The following is a 19,982-nucleotide window of genomic DNA, read 5'->3' as shown; positions in this document are numbered from 1 at the left end:
TCCGGATTTTATTATGTCAAAATGTGATGTCTAACGTGAAATATTTCTTTAAAAATTAGCGAGAGTTTTTTGACATATATGTTTGTTGAAAATTCTCTGATATTCAATCAATTAGAAAACGAAGTGCTTATAAGAGTCCATGCTCTATGTGCTTTAAGGTAGGAAAGTCCAAGATTAGCTATGGGTTCATGTCACTGAAATACATGCAATGTAAATTAACTGGCTATGATATTTTTAAAAAGATATATGGGAAAATTATTTATATTTTAAAAATAAGAGAAAATAATGGATTTCCTTTAGGAATTCTGAGGTTAAATGATTCTTCACTGCAAACTGATCTTGTTGAGTATAGTGCAAGTATAATTTAGTGACCTGTCCTCAGATAGTAGAGATATTTTTCGTTGACCCAGGCCAATGAGTCTCAAGAAAATGAGAAAGTTTGTAATAAAATTATGGTGTACACAGGTTATTTTTATTATAAATGGAAATAAATTAATAGGAAGATAAAACTTTTCAATCAGAAAGTAACCTCATGTAAAATAATTTATATAAAAAATATCATTATGCATCAGACTGTACTTTAAACATATGCAAATATTCCATTTTTATGCATTCAAGAAAGAATCATAGAGATAAGTTATATTAAATGGGGATTATGAATGATTTGCATTGTGATCCATAAAAAGAGAATGTACGCTAATTCTTGGATTCTGCTTATGGTTTATTTAAGCATCCTTAGCCTGTTCAAGATACTTTCCTATATGACACTGGAAAATGTTTCAGTTTAGTTGAGGAGATACTGATAATGAAAATATTCATTCATGGAAGCCTTAAATTTAAAGCAGTGATTTCACCTGATTTAATATGGTAGGGTTCATACTTCTCATAGAAATGCTATGATACTAATTCAATTTTGGTTGAATGAAGATGATTTCAGTTTCTGATTTGAAAAATTCTACAATTACGTGATCTTAATATCACATATATATTTATAAATGGAGGGAATAAGAAAATTCTTATGATCTGAGTTTATTAACAGACAAATATAATCAGGGTGAGGCTAGATATCAAAGGGACTATAACAATTTAATTACTGATTTTATAAAATCAGATTTCAGAGATATTTTTGACTCCCATAGTAATTTTCATTCATAGTAATTTTCATAGATATTTGCAACTGTATTTTCACAAACATTAGATTTGACAGAAATTTAATCTAGGCACTTTCTCTGTTTTTCGTTTTTTGTTTCACTCATGTCATTTAAACTACAGATTGTATTTGAATGATGAAAATGGGTTATGTTGATTCGACATTATTATTTTAATTGCGCCCATATAGAATAATGGTTGGAACTCCAGTGGTGGGCTCAGCCAGCCTGGACGTCACATTTGTGACAGGATGCTGACTAGTTCTGTCACTTTGGGCAAGGTATTGAAACTAATGTGAAAAATACATAGGTGGGATAATTAAGAGAGGTGTTTGGTACATATTATTGGTAATAGCTCTCATACTACACTAGATAAGAAGTAGTAGTTTTTAGATACTATAGTTAATATGAGTTTATGTTTACTGTTCTTGAAAAAGAGATCTTTAAGCAAAAATTTCTTAGAAATTGTCCTTATGTTTATATTTGTCACCCTTCAGAGGATTATGAAGGGGTTCAAAAGACAGAAATATTGTCATTGTTGGAAAAGAAGATGCAACTATATTTGTCTTTTGCATTAAAACTGTTTGGGTCTTAATGATACCATCATTTCCATCTTAGAACCCACTTATTTCTTAAGCTCCTATAATTTAATTATCTTTATTTATTTAATTATCAATGCTGCTCATGGGATCCTTTTCCTCCTGCTTTAACTATATTTATTCTGGTAACAGATTTTCTAGTTTACTTGCCTCCACATGTTGTTGTTTCTCCTTTTATTTTTTTTCAAATAATTAGTTGTGATTTGGTAATATTGATTCTGTTCACTACAACCTACCTACACATACAGAAACTTAATTTCATCAATCTTGTTTTCTCTTTTGATTACAATATTTCCCATTCTGTTTAATATTTTAAAATTATTTTTTAATAAAATAATGTTAGTGCATTATTTAACAAGTCAAGTTGAAAGACTTCTGCTTTTGTCTATGATCAAGTAACAGGGATTGGGTTTACTACCCTCCCTTCTCCTCACATTTAAACTAGAAAATTGAATAAACTATATGAAACATAGAACGGAATCATTACAATTTTTAAGAACTGATAAAATCAAGTATTGGAAAGGGGTGCAACTGAAACTTTCAGAATGAAGATTGTACAGCTATTTTAGAAAACATTTTGGCAGTTTCTTTGTGTTTAAAAGTTAGTTATACAATGCAGCAATTCCACTCCAAGGTATTTACCCCAAAGTAAATAAAAGATGTGTCCATGAACTCTTTTCCTGGAATTATTATATTTGAGTTATTCAAAATAACCATTTTTCTTCAGTTTTATAGAGATTTAATTGACATACAGTACTGTATAAATTTAAGATGTACTGAATAATACCTTCACGTACATATATTGCAAAATGATTACCACAGTAAGTTTAGTTAACTTACGGTCAGTTAGTAACCACAATAAATTTAGTTAACTTATGTAACATGATGACTATATTTAATACTGCTGTATGGTATATTTGAAAGTTGTTAAAAGAGTAGCTCCTAAAAATTCTTAAAAGGAAAAAAAATTGTTATATAACTATATGAAATGATGGATGTTAAGAGCCATTTATTTTTATATTTCCATTGAAATTAATAAAATATCATATAATGATAGTATCCAATGCATATACACATGACAAATACATTAATATAATTTAAATATAAATATTCGACATTGCCTGAGTTGTTAAATCAAAGGAATCTATTTCATATATAAACAGTTGACATTATCAAAAAAAAATCAGAGAAAAGAGAAGAAAGAAATTGTTTATCGCAAATTAACAAATAACTATAATGTGGAAATATGTAACTACAAAATATTGTATTGGTATAGCAAATCAATATTTTCCATTAATATTTTCATTGTCAATACTAAATCTTAGTTTTATTTTGCTAAAATTTATATAAAATTTAAAATTAACTTCTATGTACATTTCAGTATTTTTATAATTGTCTAAGGCATACTACTTCACAATGAAGTATAAATCATTAGTATAGTCATATGTAATCACGTGAATATACGTGCTACCAAAGCGAGCACAAGGTCACGTACTTTATAGGAATTAAATAAACATACGACTTGTAAGAAAAATAGAAGTATAATAAACAAAATGATAATTTTTATACTGATTAGCATGAACACTTTGAGGATAATGTGGAATTAAGATTTTTATCCCTAGTATGCTAATATGCTAAAGGATTACCACTGTTTTCTTTCATTAGAGCAATTAATTGGGCATTAAATTGGAAGATTCTTTAAATGATTAATTTGATGATCTTTAAAAATGATTTATTAATGAACTTTATTTTTTTTTCGTGTGGTTTGTATGTAATCTAAGGAAGTTCTTAGAATTGTTGGTAGGAGAAAAAAAAATATCAAGAGCTTATATCCTTTCCATCTAATGAATCATTGTTGATTGTAACACATGTCACTATCAAATTTGTTTTTCCAAATCCAAGAAAATGTAATGGCATATCACATTTATTTCAAAAGAAACAATATTCTGGCACAATGCCAAATATAAAGTCCTTGTATGAGCACTTTTGAGAAGTGCCTGCCACTCCGCTGAATTCATCTTACAAGAGCCTTACAAATACACAAAGGGTTTGCTTCACAAGAATGAATTACTTTTATCTGGAGAGATTCTATCCTTCCTTTTTATATCTTAAGTTTATCATTTTTTTCAATGTTTTCCTGTCATTTTACAGTTCCAGCACCCCATCCAGGATACCATATTTCATTTAGTTATGTCTTCCTAGCATCTTGTTGGCTGAGAGACTTTTTTCAAACTTAACTTATTGTTGGTGACTTTGAAGATTTGAGGAGTACTTCTGAGGTACTTTTGTAGGATGACCTCTACTGCAATTTACTGATGATTTTCTCACAATTAGACTAGGGTTATGTATTTTTTTAGAGAAATATGGGAGAGCTAAAATGCCATTTTATTACATCATATCAAGGGTACACACTTTCAACATAACTTATCAACATAACTTGTTGACCTTGATCACGTGGTTGAGATAGCAATGTTGACAGGTTTCACCACTGGAAGGTTATTCTTTTTTCTCCCCCTTTCAATACTCTAATTTTGGAAGGAAGTTACTATGCACAGCTCATAGTTAAGGAGTGGTAAGTTATGTTTCCTCCCTTGAAGGCAAAATGTCTACATAAACGTTTTGGAACTTTTCTGCATGGAGATTTATCTCATTTCTCCAGTCATGTATTCAGTTAGTAATTTATATTAGTATGGATTACAGGATGTTTATTTTATATTAGGTTGGTGTAAAAGTAATTGCAGTTTTTGCAATTATTTTTTAACCTTTTAAATCGCAATGATTTTTGCACCAACCTAATACTTGGACCTATAATTCAATAGCATTGTTTTTCCCCTTTGGTTGCTCAAATTGTTCCAGCTTTGTCCATCAGAAGTTCTTGCGTGCAGCTCCTATATCCCTTTGATGTGCCCTCATCGATACGTTGCGGTTGCTTGTTTTTGAGCATTTTCTTACTTCCTGGCATTGTAAGATGTTTCAGATTCATCTCTCATTATTCCCATTTTCCATTATCCCACTGCTGATGTTAAATTGTGCTGTTGGAATTTGGATGAATATAATCTAAACAAAATTGGATTCTAATTTTTTTTTTAAAAAGAAGGGCTTTTTTGGAATTTTTTTATTGTATTGGAGTGGCTTTAAATGAATAATTTAACTAAAGTAAAACTCATCATTTTTACAATACAAAGGTGTCTATCTGGGAACCTGGCAGTCTTATCATATGTACAGGTCATTTTTGCCTTTCACCAAGCTTCCATGGTTTGTGTGTGGGTCTTCCACATTTTTCAGGTAATTATTCCAATGATATTCCAACATTATTGCCCTCCCCCACTCTCAGATCAGCCATTTTTTAAGGAGCCCCAGTTCTTTATAGGAGAGAAAGTATTAAAAACTAAGACTGGGCATTAGATGTGCTCATTGCTAATGGGGTATCATTGCTTATCGGTCTTCTCAGATGACAAAGTAAGGATATATATGTGGGTACCCTAACCTGTGTATATGCACTTACCTATAAATATTTCCATATGTTAGCATTTGTATCTATATTGAACTACACATGAGCTTATCCTTTGTCACAGTGCATATTTTTAAAAATATATTTGGGGATTTAACTTTGTAATATTTGGTGAGAATCTTGTATCTATGTTCAGAGATACTGTTCTGTAGTTCTCATTTATTTCAATGTCTTTGACTGGTTTTTAGTACCAGAGGAATATTTGTCTTTTAAAACAGATTTAGATGTGTTCTCTCTGTTTTTATTTTACAGAATTTGCTGAGAATTGGTATCATTTCTTCTTTAAATAAATGGTTACTAGTATTCACCAGTAATACCATCTGGGCCTTTTCCTTCCTTTTCTGGAAGATTATTAATTGCTGATTCAATTTCCTTAATGGATGTTGGCTAATCATATTATGTATTCTTTTTCTGTTGGTTTTGGTAGTGTGTGTCATTCAAACAATTGGTCCATTTCATCTAAGTTATTAAATTTGTGGATAGAGTTGTTAATAGAATCCTTTTATATGATTCACAGATTTATGAAGTCATAGATACAGAACATATTGCTAATTGCATTAGCAAAAGATTGATGTAAAAACACTCCACAATTCTGCAAATATCCATTTTAAAAAAAGAAATTGTTCTTGAAAATGTTTGAAAGGTCCAACACTGTATTCTTCCAGTGTGTAAGTTGTACTAGACATTCTTAGCACCAGCACTGAGTTTTTAGAACCTCACAAAGTAACATTTTTAAACAAAGCAACAATAGAAGTGTGTGTCCACATAGGTGAAGTAAAGAGTAGGGTCAGTATTAGTCAAGTTACAATGTTAATAATCTGTCAAGACCATGATGTTACGATTCATAGTTTAAGAAAAAATATTTTAAAAACTGTAAACCTGGAACACACAATTTGTATACCTTCTTAATAGAAAACTAATGAAAGTGTGTATTAACTTTGAATAAAGTAACATGAAAACAGGAATGCATTTTTATTAATCTACCAAAAGACAGTTCTACTTCATTAGCAGAAATATTTTATAATACGTAGAGACTTACTGCTCATTAAGGAGATAGATGTTCTATAAGAAAAGCACTTGCTAAATTACCAACCATAGCAATGACCAGTTCAAAGACGAATTAAAAGCCCAATCTGGGGAGAGATGGCACATGTAAGGAAAAGGGAGTTTATGATAACACTTACTGATAATACTGACATTTCTTCATCTGTTGCATTTGACAGAAATTGACCTTTTAAAACTTTTACCCATGACACTTTTATTAAGCATAATTACTCCATGTACAGTGTAGTGTAAATTAATCTCCACTTCATATTTTATCAAAATACTGTCTTCATTTTTTGATCATCTGTTTCACCTAACTTGATACCCTAACTACCGTGTTTCCCTGAAAATAAGATAAGGTCTTATATTAATTTTTGCTCCAAAAGATGCATTAAGGCTTATGTTCAGGGAATGTCATCCTGAAAAATCATGCTAGGGATTATTTTCCGGTTAGGTCTTATTTTCGGGGAAACACGATAAAAGCAGCATACTTCATTAGAGGAAACATCTCTGATCTCTGATCAAAATCTCAGCAAAAGATAATCAACCATTTTTTAATTGACTACAAAATTAGAAAGACTGATCCACTGATCCAATAAGTTGCTATACTTATTCCATTATGATATACAGTACAAATTATGTAATAAACATTGGTTGACAAATTAATGAATGCATTAAAATGTAACATTTCATTAAGGAGGGTGTTTTGCTTTATATATCTGAAAACTAGTTCGAAAGTGTCTGAATTTCCTAATATGAGAAGCTGCAGTCTTCTTAAAGACAAAGAGCTGTAAAACAGATTACTGCTTCGTGTTGTAACGCACAATGTAACTTTGTTCAGAGGGTGTTTTGGCAACTCAATCTAACCAAAAATAAGGGCTACTGAAATATAAGTCTTTAAGAAGGCTTGTCATTTTAGAGATAAATTTTAATGGACTGTGAAAGTTTGAACTCATACTTTAAACACACAAAACTTTTGACATTTCTGACTGGTTGTGCGGAAACATTAATCGGTATAAAACCCTGCCATTGAATGTGAAGCCTCCACCATTTTTCAGCAAACTGTACAAACGTTCCAAAAGGACCAAGACAAAGACTACAGGCTAGGATGTTTACAACAGCAGGCATTTTGTCTCCCTTTTCTGGATGAGAGAGGCAAGAGCAGTGCTGGAATAGCTTTACGGTAATCCTTCTTGAGGTTTTGCTGTGTGAGAGCCAAGCTCTTCAGCTATTTTACAGCCCCGAGCCCCTTAGCCACCGCTAAATCCTGTGGGAAGTAATGGGAGTTCGCTTCTTCTCCTACACTTTCTCAATTATGGCTTTATCATCTCTATGATCAAGTACAGTTTCCCCTAGGATGATAGGAGTGTTGACCCAACTGGTGTCTCACTTCAGGATATCACTTTACTCAGACATTTTTTTAATGATGCATAACTCACAAGGTAAAAACAAATTATGACTACATCTGTTTTTGGTAAGATAGGGGGCAGAATCTGTCCTAATCTTCCTGTACAGTTGTATTCCATAAACCTAGATTCACCTGCGGTCCATCTACCATAACACTGGCAAAACAGATGTCAATGACAGTGGGGACAGATTACCCAGCAAATGCATCCGTTGTGTAAGCAATCAATAGGCAAATGGTACTCACATATCCATTTCCCACCACACACTTGATGGCCTGCATGTGGGCCACCTTGGGGGCCACCGGTCCAGGAATTGAGAAAGAAGTGATGGGTTGGCTAGTCCAGCCTAAAGCTTCTCATTTATTCAAACTGCCAGGCCACATATATGTAGGGGCTGGCTCCCTCCTATATAAAATTATATGTTTGGAAGTCAAAGCCCTAGTCTAAAAATGTCTGACTTAAAATCCTTTATTAGCTGTCTGACACTGGAAGTTGACTTGCACCTCTGTGTTACCGTTCCCTCATCTACCAAATAGGTGGAGTGCAGTAAACACAACTGTGAGTATAAATAAGATTCTATACGTGAAGTGCTACAAACTGTGCCTTGATTTCTGTAAGTGTTCAGTGGATATATTTAGTATGAAGCTAGCATTACTACAGCTTCTGGGTCTCCCTCCCACATGGCCTGAAATGTCTACTTATTATTATTAATAAACATCTACTTAATATTATTAATATTCTTCTGGGAATTAGGAATCAGTAGCAATATCCCCTCGCAGAACCAAACACCAAACAAACAAAAATGGCAGTTACTTCACTTAAAGGGAAGTTGTTATCCATTTGTAGCCACTGATATTTTGCATATAGCACAGAAGCATTTCTGTCCTGTTTCCTCAAGGAGGGGTAGTGACATCTAAAGCATCGTTACTTGGGTTTACAATGGAACTGTAGGTCTTGGGGGAACTCTGGGTAAGAACTTCAGAGCCTATGCTGAGATTCACTTTTTAACAACAAATAACCAGTATGACATTTCTCAGTCAGGAGTTGATTTTTCATAGGATTTTATCCATCTGTCCCTGGGATATTGTTCTTTGATTAAATAATATGAATAAGTTATTTATAGTTTATTTTGCTTGAAGAGATAGGTTATTTTTATCAGATGTAGTTTAGATTTTGGAGAATGGTAAGAGTTTTGGGACCACTCATTGCTTATGCAGAGATTTCAATGTTACAGTGACTGCATACTAAACTAGAATAATAATTACATAAAGCTTGACCTCTTCAGAGGGCAAACGTCTCACAGAAATGGTAACAAATCCATAATGTATAAGCATTCAAAATATCAGATAATGGAAAAGGTATTCTAATCAAGCTATTCCAAATCAGTCTAGAAGGTGTATAATGAAATTTCTTATCATTATTTGTTTTATTAAGAATCCACTTAGCATGGTAGGTTGTTTTTCAGATATAAAACCAAGCCTGGTCAGGGCATTTGCCCTGTTTTAGAGAAAGGATTAAGTTACTGCGACTTAAACAACTAACATTCTAAATATCCAGTGGTACATTAAATTGTTTGTGACCTCTTCAGAATTAAAAAACAAACAAACAAAAAAAGGTTTTAAATATATCGTACTTAAACTAAATGTAATTTCCCAGTTTCACATATTACTGTTTATAAAATACAACCTAACTCTAAGCCGAATTTTCTTCAAATCTTTTAATTTTCAAAAATTTTAATGGAAAGAAATACCTACTATGGTGTGTAGGGGTGTGTGTGTGGATTTTTTTTCCGTGTGTGTTTGTCCTCTTAGAACCCAGATTAAGGTAAACTGTGCCATAGATCTTTTTGCCTTAGAAGATTTGATGAAGAATTTTTGGCCAATTGGCATCAGTTCTCCTTCATAACAGCACCACAACTTCTTCTTATTATGGCTATTTTAAAGCCTACTTTTTAGATTGCTCTATACATTTTACTATACTCTAGCTTAAGTGATCAGAACCAGATTCTGTTGCTAGTATCCAAAGTCCATAACTAATACAAAATCCTGCAAATTACTGTTGTCCACGGAGATTTCATTGTACTATGAAAGTCAGGCAATTATGACACAAAAAAGATAATTTCATAAGCCTATGTATTACAGCAATTTCCTTAGAATATGCCAAGTTCTAGTAGCTGGCATTTCTTTAGCTATACAAGCAATGAAGAAGACCAGAAAATTTTCTCTCTCCAGGATACTTTTCTCTTGATATCTCTTGATTTACAGTACCAGCAATAAGCTCAGCATTATAAATTGAGTATATCCCATTATCCAAATTGTACATGTTACTGCCCAGAGGGATGTGAGCAATTGTGTAGTAATCGAAAGCAATTAGTCTGGATGCCAAAATGAATTATAGGAACAACACAAAAATCTCTTATGTGGTCACAACTTTTGGGCTTTGAAGAGAAAATAGCCAAGTGTGAGGTATAGGAAGATTCAAAGCTCCTCTTCTGATTTATTCCAATTCTGTTTAAATCTTAAGTATATTCAGGAACTTTTTAGTGATTTTGTAGCCTACAAATCAATAAGTGTCTTCAACTATTTGTGTTTACAGAATTAAGTAAATAAACCAGAGAAATTGGAGGAAAATTATTTTCTCTATAATTCTCTGATTGACTAACAAGGCGTTTTTAATTACAGCTCTGTCATCTAGTTGTCTGTATATTACTAAAAGGTAGCATGAGTTATTTGAAATTTAGAATCTCTAGGTTTAGTCTTATTATGCAGTCGTCACCCTGGTTTTCTCATGTGACAAATGGTTGTAATTTCACCCAAGTGAGTATAATTATATTGGATGCATCATAAATTTGTAAATACTTGTCACAGCTTGTGACATGGGGTGATGTGTAACCAGTTGCCTTTAAAAATCTAAGATTTTTCCCAGAATAAAAGCTAAAAACATTAAACAACTGTTTGGGGCTAAGAGCCAGCCCTCAGCCTAGACACATAAACTGCTATAGTACAAAAGCAACAATTTACTTGTGTAAATAATACACTGATATAAAAAAAAAATGCTTTCTAAGTGGAGAGCTGGAAATCTTAAGGTTCAAGTGGCAATGACACTCTTGGTCATGGCAAAGAGGAAGGAAGCTTAGGCGATGGATGGTGTCATACCATTTGGATGGGCTTCCAGACTGGTTACTTCCAAATAAGTACTGGAACCTTGATTAAAATGGCCTAAATAAATTAGTGTGAAATACAGCCTATATTACTAGAATCCATGTATGTGTTTGTGAGTATTTTGCAAAGGAGAAAAAAAAATTAGATAGAAAACCAGGTTGCTCAATGACTGTGAAGCTTTCTTTCCCTAGTGTCATAAGTCTCTGGGCAATCACTCAGCACTGAGCAAGAGGCTGATTGAGCAGAACCGGCATACTGGGGGCCCCGGGAAATGGTATCCATAGGAGAATTTGCACGGAAAAATGAATGCTGGAGGAAAACTGGTAAGATGATCATTCTCTGGTATTTTGAGCCTGAAGGGAAGAATTTGTGAGGTGATACAGTGTCTACAATTTTCTTCCAAATGACATATAACTAAATCCTCTCTCTTCTAAATCTTCTGGGCGCTATTCCTCCCATCTCTACTGTCCTCAGTCTACTTTAACTATAGTCACTCTTTCTGGAATCACCGTCTTGGAGAAAAATCTCCCATTATATCTCCCTGTCCCCTTCATTATGATGTTCATACTGAAGATGCAACCAATCGTGTTTTGACAAATCAAGTATATCAGGCCACTTCCATTCTAGGGTTCAGTAGAATCCCACTGCTATCAAGTTAAAAATTTATATCTTCAACACGTCTCCTAATATATGATACCCACCTCTTCAGCTTTACCTTGAGCTATTTTCTTCCTCATTGTACATGACATTATTTTCTCTATTACTATGGCATGCTATATTCTCTCACAACTTTGGGATATTGTCCATTCTCTTTCCTTACCCTGGAACACTTACCCTCCCTCAAGCCCTGTCCTACACACACACACACACACACACACACGCACACACCACTTGGATCAGTTTCGTCCTTTGCTTTCAATTTACAATTCTCTCTCACTTTCAACACCATTTTAAACGCCCCTCCCTTGCATCACACACTATTTCTCCCACTCCTGTCAGTTGCCCAAATTATTTAACTTCTGCCTTAACTTGATGCTAATGCTTCATTCAATTATTATTTCTTTGTAACTACCACAGTGCCTAGAACATTATTTATGCTCAAATAATATTTTTTAAAAATGACTTGAAAACGACAGGGAGCTGCTGAAGGTTACAAGCAACATAGAGACATAATAAATGAGTTGAACAGAGAAGGTGCACAGTCACTATGCGTAGTCACCATCTACTGTGCTTCTTTTTAATATAAAAGTTACAAAATATAAACTATATTTCACGTATACTCATTACTTAGGATTTGGGATGTAAATGAGATCCCAGTAATGAAACGCATTTGTGAAATATTTAGAAAGGAGAAAGACAGATATCCTTTTGCTGCTTTAAAAATTCCTGCCAATAAACAAAACTGTAGAAATATGAGTTTCTCATGGCAACTTTGGTTGTAGGAGCTGTTCTCAGGATTCCCATATCTAGTTTCCCTCTTCCTGGACAACAAAAGGAAAGTATGCAAGCAGAACAGAAAGAATTGTCTATCTCTTTATCCTTTTCTTAAATAGCTATGGCAGGTTTTGTTTGCTTTGCTTATTTTGTCTTGAATTTCGTAGTTATAAGAGTAGCTTATTAAATTCCATGCCTTAGAGCCTCAAGGATTGTATAAGCAACCATATTCTTATATTAATAATGTTTTCTTAAAATATGAGAGTATTTGCTCTTTTCCAATCTCAATTTTGAATGACACAGTATTGGAGCTGGAAGTGGTTAGAGACATTTAAGAAATGGAATCTATTGATTATTTTAATTGCTTATTATTGAAGGCAGTTATTATCTGGTTATTGTTTGAAAGTGGTACACTAGTAGCTCATGGCATGAAATGACAAAATGGTGACTTAAATTATAGTCAGTGGTCATCTGTAATAAAAGAGTCAACTCTTATAACTCTTTGAAAGACAAATTGAAATGTCAAATGTCTGCTGCAATAAAACATATAGATGGAAATGAAAATTGTGCATGGGCTGTCTCCTCCTTTTTCTAGAAAGATTAAAGAAAGAAAATGACAAGTGCAAGATTTTAAATGAGTGGCTCAAAGCATAGCAAACTGGAAAGGTTCAACTATCCAAAATAATATATTTCTTGTAATTACAGGTCTATTTTCACAAAATATCAGATTCAGGGTCTGATAATTTGGGTTGCTGAATTACCTTAATTTAACAGTTTTAGTCTCATTCTTGCCATAACAATTATTTACAATTAGGAAATTTATGGGACAAAGTGGGACTGAAAGAATTGAAATGAGAATTTAAGGATGAATTTGGATGACTGTGTCTATAATTGTATGATAGACTTATCTGATGGTCTAGTCTTGGCTTATTGAAAAACCATTTAGTGACTAATCCTAGGGGTATTACCTTGCAAGGGAACACCGATTGACCTCATGTTGTACCCCAGCTATTCCAATTTCCATCACATCTATAAGTAGACCCAGATCTCAGCATACTCTCAGAGAGACACGTGCAAGTTCTACCTCAAAGGAGATGGCTTACATGACACAAATATTGTAGCATTAATTTAACATATCAATAGGAATCTGGGTAATTATGGAAATTGATTTTCTGTTTCTTAGAACCATAAAGAAGAAACATATATTTAAATAAGGCCAAAATTATCTATAAGGGTATATGAACTGAGATTTTGATTCAGAGAAATAAACTGAACATCTGCAAGTGGTGTTGAAGTTTGTTCAGGTGGTTGACTGAAATCTGGACTCATTGCAGTTGGATATTCTTTCTCACTAATAATAAGAATGCAAAGGATGAATAAAATAGAAGTGTTCACGTAGATTATCAAATAAGGCCTGCTTCCCTTCATCTTAACTATATCCCGTAGAGGAGCCTAAACACTTAATTCAACAAAGTGGTAAAAAGTAAATTGAACGAGTAGTATTCCATTGTATATATGTACCACATTTTCCTTATCCAAACATCTATTAAAGGACACTTAAAGATGAATATATATATATATATATATATATATATATATATATATATATACTGCATTGGAATTTGCACTGATACAAAAGCAATAGTTTGTAAATACACTGGCACTTTAGCACAAATAAATTCAGTGACATTTCTGATACATTGTATTCTTCTCTGCCATACATTTGAAATATATATGCATACTAAAAAAAAGAACTTTACATAGGAATGTCCTTGTGAAGCAGTAAAAATGTTTATTTTAACACTTGAGTATATGTGACACAGTGGGAAACGTGCAAAAAGTACTTCTGCTGCAAATCAATGTTCCACGACTGTCCAGAGTAAAAGCACATGTGCACTTGTTTCAGATATGAGTTGAATGAGATTCTCATTTCATATAAAAATGTTTTCATTTTAAGTATGGCTGGTAGAAAAGTTATACTAATAAAGATTTAGGCACTTCGCTGATATTTTTGGAAAATACATGAGTTTCCCTTTCTAAAAACATTGAGAGTGTTTGTTGCCAATGACAAAATTCTAGCTTTCAAGTGGAAAATTATAATTTTAAAAGCTTCTATGTGCTACCAGAGCTTGACAGTTTCCCAATATTGAGACTATAAAAATAAGATTCATCATTATATTTATGAATGAGATTTTTGACACTGCATAATAAAAAGTGTCACAATTTGAATGGTCTGCATAACACCATGAACTAATATTTCCAAATGATCAATGGATGATGTTACAAAATCAAGGAGACATTAAAAAACCCATTCAAAGTGCAAATGGGCTGATGTAATAGGGTGTGAAATTTATTGATAAGGTTTCAAATTCCGTATTGCAACTGACCTTTAAACAACTACCACTTTATAAGTTTTGTTGTAGTGTCAAAGAAGAATAGCCATAATTATGTGAAACACTATTAAAGCCTGCCTGTATTTTCTAAGTACATGTCTTTGTAAGAGCAAGTATTCTTCACATACTTTAAACAAAATAACACACAACTGATTATGAAAATTCTACTTCACTCTGTCAATCCAGACATTAAAATGGTTTATACAATTATAAAACAATGACATGCTTCTCACCATTTTTGAAAATTATGCATGGTAAATTGCTCTTCAATGATTTATTATTGTTACTTTAAAATGAATCAATAAATACATAATCAGCAAATTTCTCAGTTTTAATATATATATATATATATATATATATATATATATATATATATATATATATACATTTACCCACATATACAAAAGCTCTTGGGGGTTCTCAATAATGTTTTAGGGTGTAAAGTAACTCTGAGACCAAAATTTTGAGAATTGTTTAACTGGACAAACTCAGCAACTAAAATTCCTGATGAGAGTGACATTAAAAGATGGCAAAATGGTGGTACTCGACTTCAACTGCCCTCACAGACAGACCAACTAACAACTATGCAGGGATAGGATGCCTTTGAGAAAATCCCAGAAACAGCAAGTGAGGCTAAGGACCCCTTTGGACCACAAAAACTGAGAAAAACTGCTTTGGAAGGGTAAGAGAAACAGTTTCACTTTGACCACATTGCACCCACCCAAGGATGGCACAGCTCTGCTCTGAGAGTATCCCCCGTGCCTCTGGCTTCTCCAGTGGGAAAAAGAGAGCCCAGAGTGCTTGTTCAGCATCTCCAGCATTCTAAGACCCTTTCCGTGGGGACCAGTCGGTCTTGCCTCACAGGGATCACCGGGGGAACCCGCGGGGTTAGACTACCGGGGATACACTAGAATGAAGAAGGAGGTGGGGTTCACAGCAACCAGCCTGTGAACCCTGGCAGACCATAGTCCTGTTGGCAGTGGTACCTACACAGAGAGCCCAGCCAGGTGGCTCTCCTCATCTGCAGGGCTGAGCCAGTGGCCCCATGTGGCCAAGGATCCGGGTTGGCCGTTCTGCAGTTTGTATCCCTGCACAATGTGCTGTCCCAGCTGCAGACAAAATCCCACAGCCGACCTGATGAGCATAGCCTCTGGCCCTGCCCAAACAAGCAGCCCATCACTGATGCTGGGGCCATCTCAAAGTCCATCCTGCAAATCCACATGGGCAGAGAGCCAAGACAGCTGCCCAACCCAACTATGAAGAGTAACTTCTGGCCCAACCTCACTGGGAATCCTGAACAATGACCTCCAGTGACCTTGGGCAATGTCAGAGCCCAGCAGCCTATACTACCCAGTGACCAAGTACAGCCTATAGCCCTGCCTGACTATTGAACACAGCCTGTGGCCTCAGTAGGCAGGAAGCACATTCAGTGACTACACTCCAACCACCGCATAGCCCGCGGCCTCACCTGACCAGGAAACTCAAACAGCAAGCCAGTCCAATAGCCGAGCAGAGCCTCCATCCCCACCTGATTGTGAGGAACAACTGTTGGTCTTGACTGACCAGGCTGCCTGGCCAGTGACCTTTCCAACAGCTGAGCCCAACCTGTGGCCCTGCCCAACTTCAAGGCACACTTAGGACCCTACCTGGTCACAGAGTCTGAGGACCAATCTCATCATGAAGCTAAGCCTTCAGTCCTGCATGAATATGGATTCCAGCAAACCGCACCATCCAGATATGGAGCACAGCCTTCCTTTTGAGTTTTTAAAATTCAAAGATTAAGAGAGAATTTTGAGACAGCAAGAAAAAACTGACTTGCCACATACAAGTGAGCCCACATAACACAATTAGTGGATTTCTCAACAGAAAACTTACTGGCCTGGAGAGACTGGAATGATATACTCAAAATAGTGGGCTGCGGGGGTGGGGGGGGTGGGGGAACTGTCAACAAAGAATACTGACCTGACTAAGGTGTCCTTCATAAATAAAGGAGGAGTAAATACTTCTCCAAACAAAAAAGCTTAGGGAGTTCATTACACTAACCTGCCTTACAAGAAATGTTAAGAAATGTTTCTTTAAGCTGAAACAAAAGGAAACTAAATATCCATATATAAATATGTAAAACTCAGTGTTAAAGGTTAACATATAGTCAAAGTAAGAGTCTCCAATATTGTAATGATACATCAATTACATTCAACTCTAGTTTAAAAGTTTAAAAACAAATGTAGTAAAAACAAATATAACTACAATAATTTGTTACTGGATTCACAATATAATAAAGATATGAAATATAATATCAATAACCTAAAATGTGAATGGGGAAGAGGTATACATTTTCTATATGCTTTTGAAGTAAAACTGTTATCAGCATAAAATAGAATATTATAACTGTAAGAGATTTTATGAAAACTACCTGGTAACCTCAAAGAAAAACCTATAGTAGAAACACAAAAGCTGAAGATAAAAGAATCAAAGTATACCAGGACAATTCATCACATCACAAAGGAAGACAGAAGAAGAAACAAAAGACGATCAAAACAGTCAGAAAGTCATTACCAAGTGTCAATCATAAATCCTTACCTATCAATAATTACTTTAAAAGTAAATGGATTAGATATTCCAATCAAAAGATAAAAAATGGCTGAAAAAAATAAAAACACAAGATACAATGATATGCTACCTAATTTATGCCCCAATGATATGCCTCACTTTAGCTTTAAGTCCACACATGACTGAAAATGAAATGATGGAAAAATATTCCAAGCAAATTGAAACTAAAAGACACCAGTGGTGGTTATACTTATATCAGACAATTTAGACTTTAACTGAAAAACGGTTACAAGAGGCAAACAATATTATATAATGATAAATGGGTCAATTCATCAGAAGATGTAACAATTGTAAATATTTAGGCGCCCAACATGGGAGCACCTACATATATAAAGCAAGTGCTAATAAACTAAAAAAAGAAATAAACAGCAATACAATGATGGTAGGGGATTTGAATTCCCCACTCTCAACAATGGATAAATCATTCAGGCAGAACAACAATAATGAAAGAGTAGATTTCAAAAACACTCTAGAGCAAATGAGCATATATAAATACATACATATATATATATATATATATATATATATATATATATATATATATACTATTCAATAACATCAGAACACATTTTCCTCAAGCTTGCAAGGAACATCCCCCAGGACAGAGCTTATCTTAGGCCACACAAATCTTCACAAATCAAGAAGTTTAAAATTATTATCAAGTACTTTTTCAACCACAAGGATATGAACGAGAAATCAATACCAGGACAATCTTTTATAAGTGAGAGGAAAACATCAAGAAGGAGAAAATTAAAACAACTCCCTCCCAAACCCCTCATTAAATCAATGGCTAGCTTTACAGCCTCAGTTGATAAAATCCAGAGTGCTCGGTTTACCATTTGAAGAATCAAATTTTCAAGGTGTCTATCAAGGTCAAAAATTCACAAATACGTGAAAAGTAAACAAAACACTCCTAAACAACCAATGAATCAAAGAAGAAAGCAACACGATTTTTTTTTTTTAAATTTACTCGAGACAAACAAAAATAAAAATGCAAAAACCAAAATGTATGGGATGCAGCAAAGGCAATTCTAAGAGGAAAGTTTATAGCTATAAATGGCCACACTGACAAAAACTAAGATCTCACTTACACAACCTAACATTACAGCTCAAGGAATTCAAAAAGGAACAAACTAAGCTCAAAAATTAGAAGAAAGGAAAAAAATAAAATTAGAGCAGATATGAATGAAATAGAGACTAGGAAAATCATCGAAAAGACCAATGAAACTGGAGTTTGTTTTTGAAAAGAAACAGCATTGACAAACCTTTCACTAGACTAACCAAGAAAAGAAGAGGACTCAAATAAATAAAATTATAAATGTAAGAGGAGACATTACAGCTGATACCACAGAAACATACAAAGAATTATAAGAGGTTATTGTGAACAGTTACAGGCCAACAACAGGGCAACCTACAGTAAATGGATACATTCTTTGTCCAGGCCGAGTGGGACACCATCATCTTTGATGAATTTTGTGGCGGCTCACTTTTGTAGATCAGAGATGATATGTAAATGCTTCAATGGAATTTTATCCCATCATCTCAACAGAAATCATGTTATCCTGGAGGAGTGAAAGCTAAGTAGGAGTTGTTAAGTTAGAAAAAATGTAAATCATGAAGCAGCATCACACTGTAACTGGTATAAGAGTTAGAAAGACCTGAATTCTAAAATTGCCCAACATTACTATGTGCGTTTGAAGACTTGTAATAAGTTCAAGAATTGTAAATGTCCTCTAGTGGAAACAAGCATACTAATAACATTTCAGTGACAAATTTTGAGGATTAAGTGAGATAACTTATATAAGTTTTCGGCACATAGTAATACCTAAATCTATGGTTATCGTTATCCTATACTTTGGTAAGCTTTACTCAGAAAGGAACTAAATCTGTCTTTTTTTTAATCATTGTATCTCCAGATTTTAAGACAATTCCTGGAACATATCATGTATAAAATAAATATTTGGTGAATAGGCTCATAAATATATTTGGCAAACACAAAAACGGGGAAAGGAGATGAGAATTTAAAATGCCACACTTTTCAATACAATTCACTATCTCTTCTTACATTTAAGGAAGGCCTTTCCAGTGAGTTGAACAGAAAGATGTTGCCTCATCTTATCATTCATTACATTCATTACATTCATATAATATGAATTAATGCCGATGAATTAAAGGAAAAGCACATAGGCCCTGACATTCCATTGAAAATGGTAGGTGTTTAGAGAAAAATACTGTGTAATAAGTGAAAAGATTTTAAAAGTTTGATTGTCAGGAACTTAATGTTTTATTCTTGCCCTATTTGGTATTAATTTGCTTATCATTTTCAAATAGTAATTTCTTAAATGATCATTTCTTCTTAGTTATCACAAATTACTACTTTCTATAGTCTCCTATTCCTTCTCATATGAATCTCCTATGTCTATAGTTATCATAAAAATAATTCCATATTAATGTTTGACTACTCTGTTTTTGCACATTCATCCCCTCTTTATACCTGGGGATATTTTCTACTAACTGTTGTACCCTTTTCACTTAGGGGACTCTTGAATGACACAGTATGTGTTCTTATCAACTGAATCTATAGATCTAGGGGTTTAAAGAAACACTTCAAAACATTGATGGGAGAGTTCTGCAGTGGTAGATTAGAAAGTTTGAAGCAACTAAAACATCTTGGAA

The 19,982-nt window shown here is 33.9% G+C and overlaps 1 pseudogene; it reads right to left on the bottom strand.

Moving 5' to 3' along the window:
- Nucleotides 1-7,414: 7,414 nt before the first annotated feature.
- On the bottom strand, nt 7,415-7,989 carry LOC117021670 (ras-related C3 botulinum toxin substrate 1-like; annotated as a pseudogene).
- Nucleotides 7,990-19,982: the final 11,993 nt, after the last annotated feature.

This window comes from Rhinolophus ferrumequinum, chromosome 4, assembly GCF_004115265.2.
Source record: "Rhinolophus ferrumequinum isolate MPI-CBG mRhiFer1 chromosome 4, mRhiFer1_v1.p, whole genome shotgun sequence".
Classification (NCBI taxonomy): domain Eukaryota; kingdom Metazoa; phylum Chordata; class Mammalia; order Chiroptera; family Rhinolophidae; genus Rhinolophus; species Rhinolophus ferrumequinum.
The sequence above is the reverse complement of the archived record's forward strand: the minus strand, read 5'-3'. Positions and strand labels throughout refer to the sequence as shown.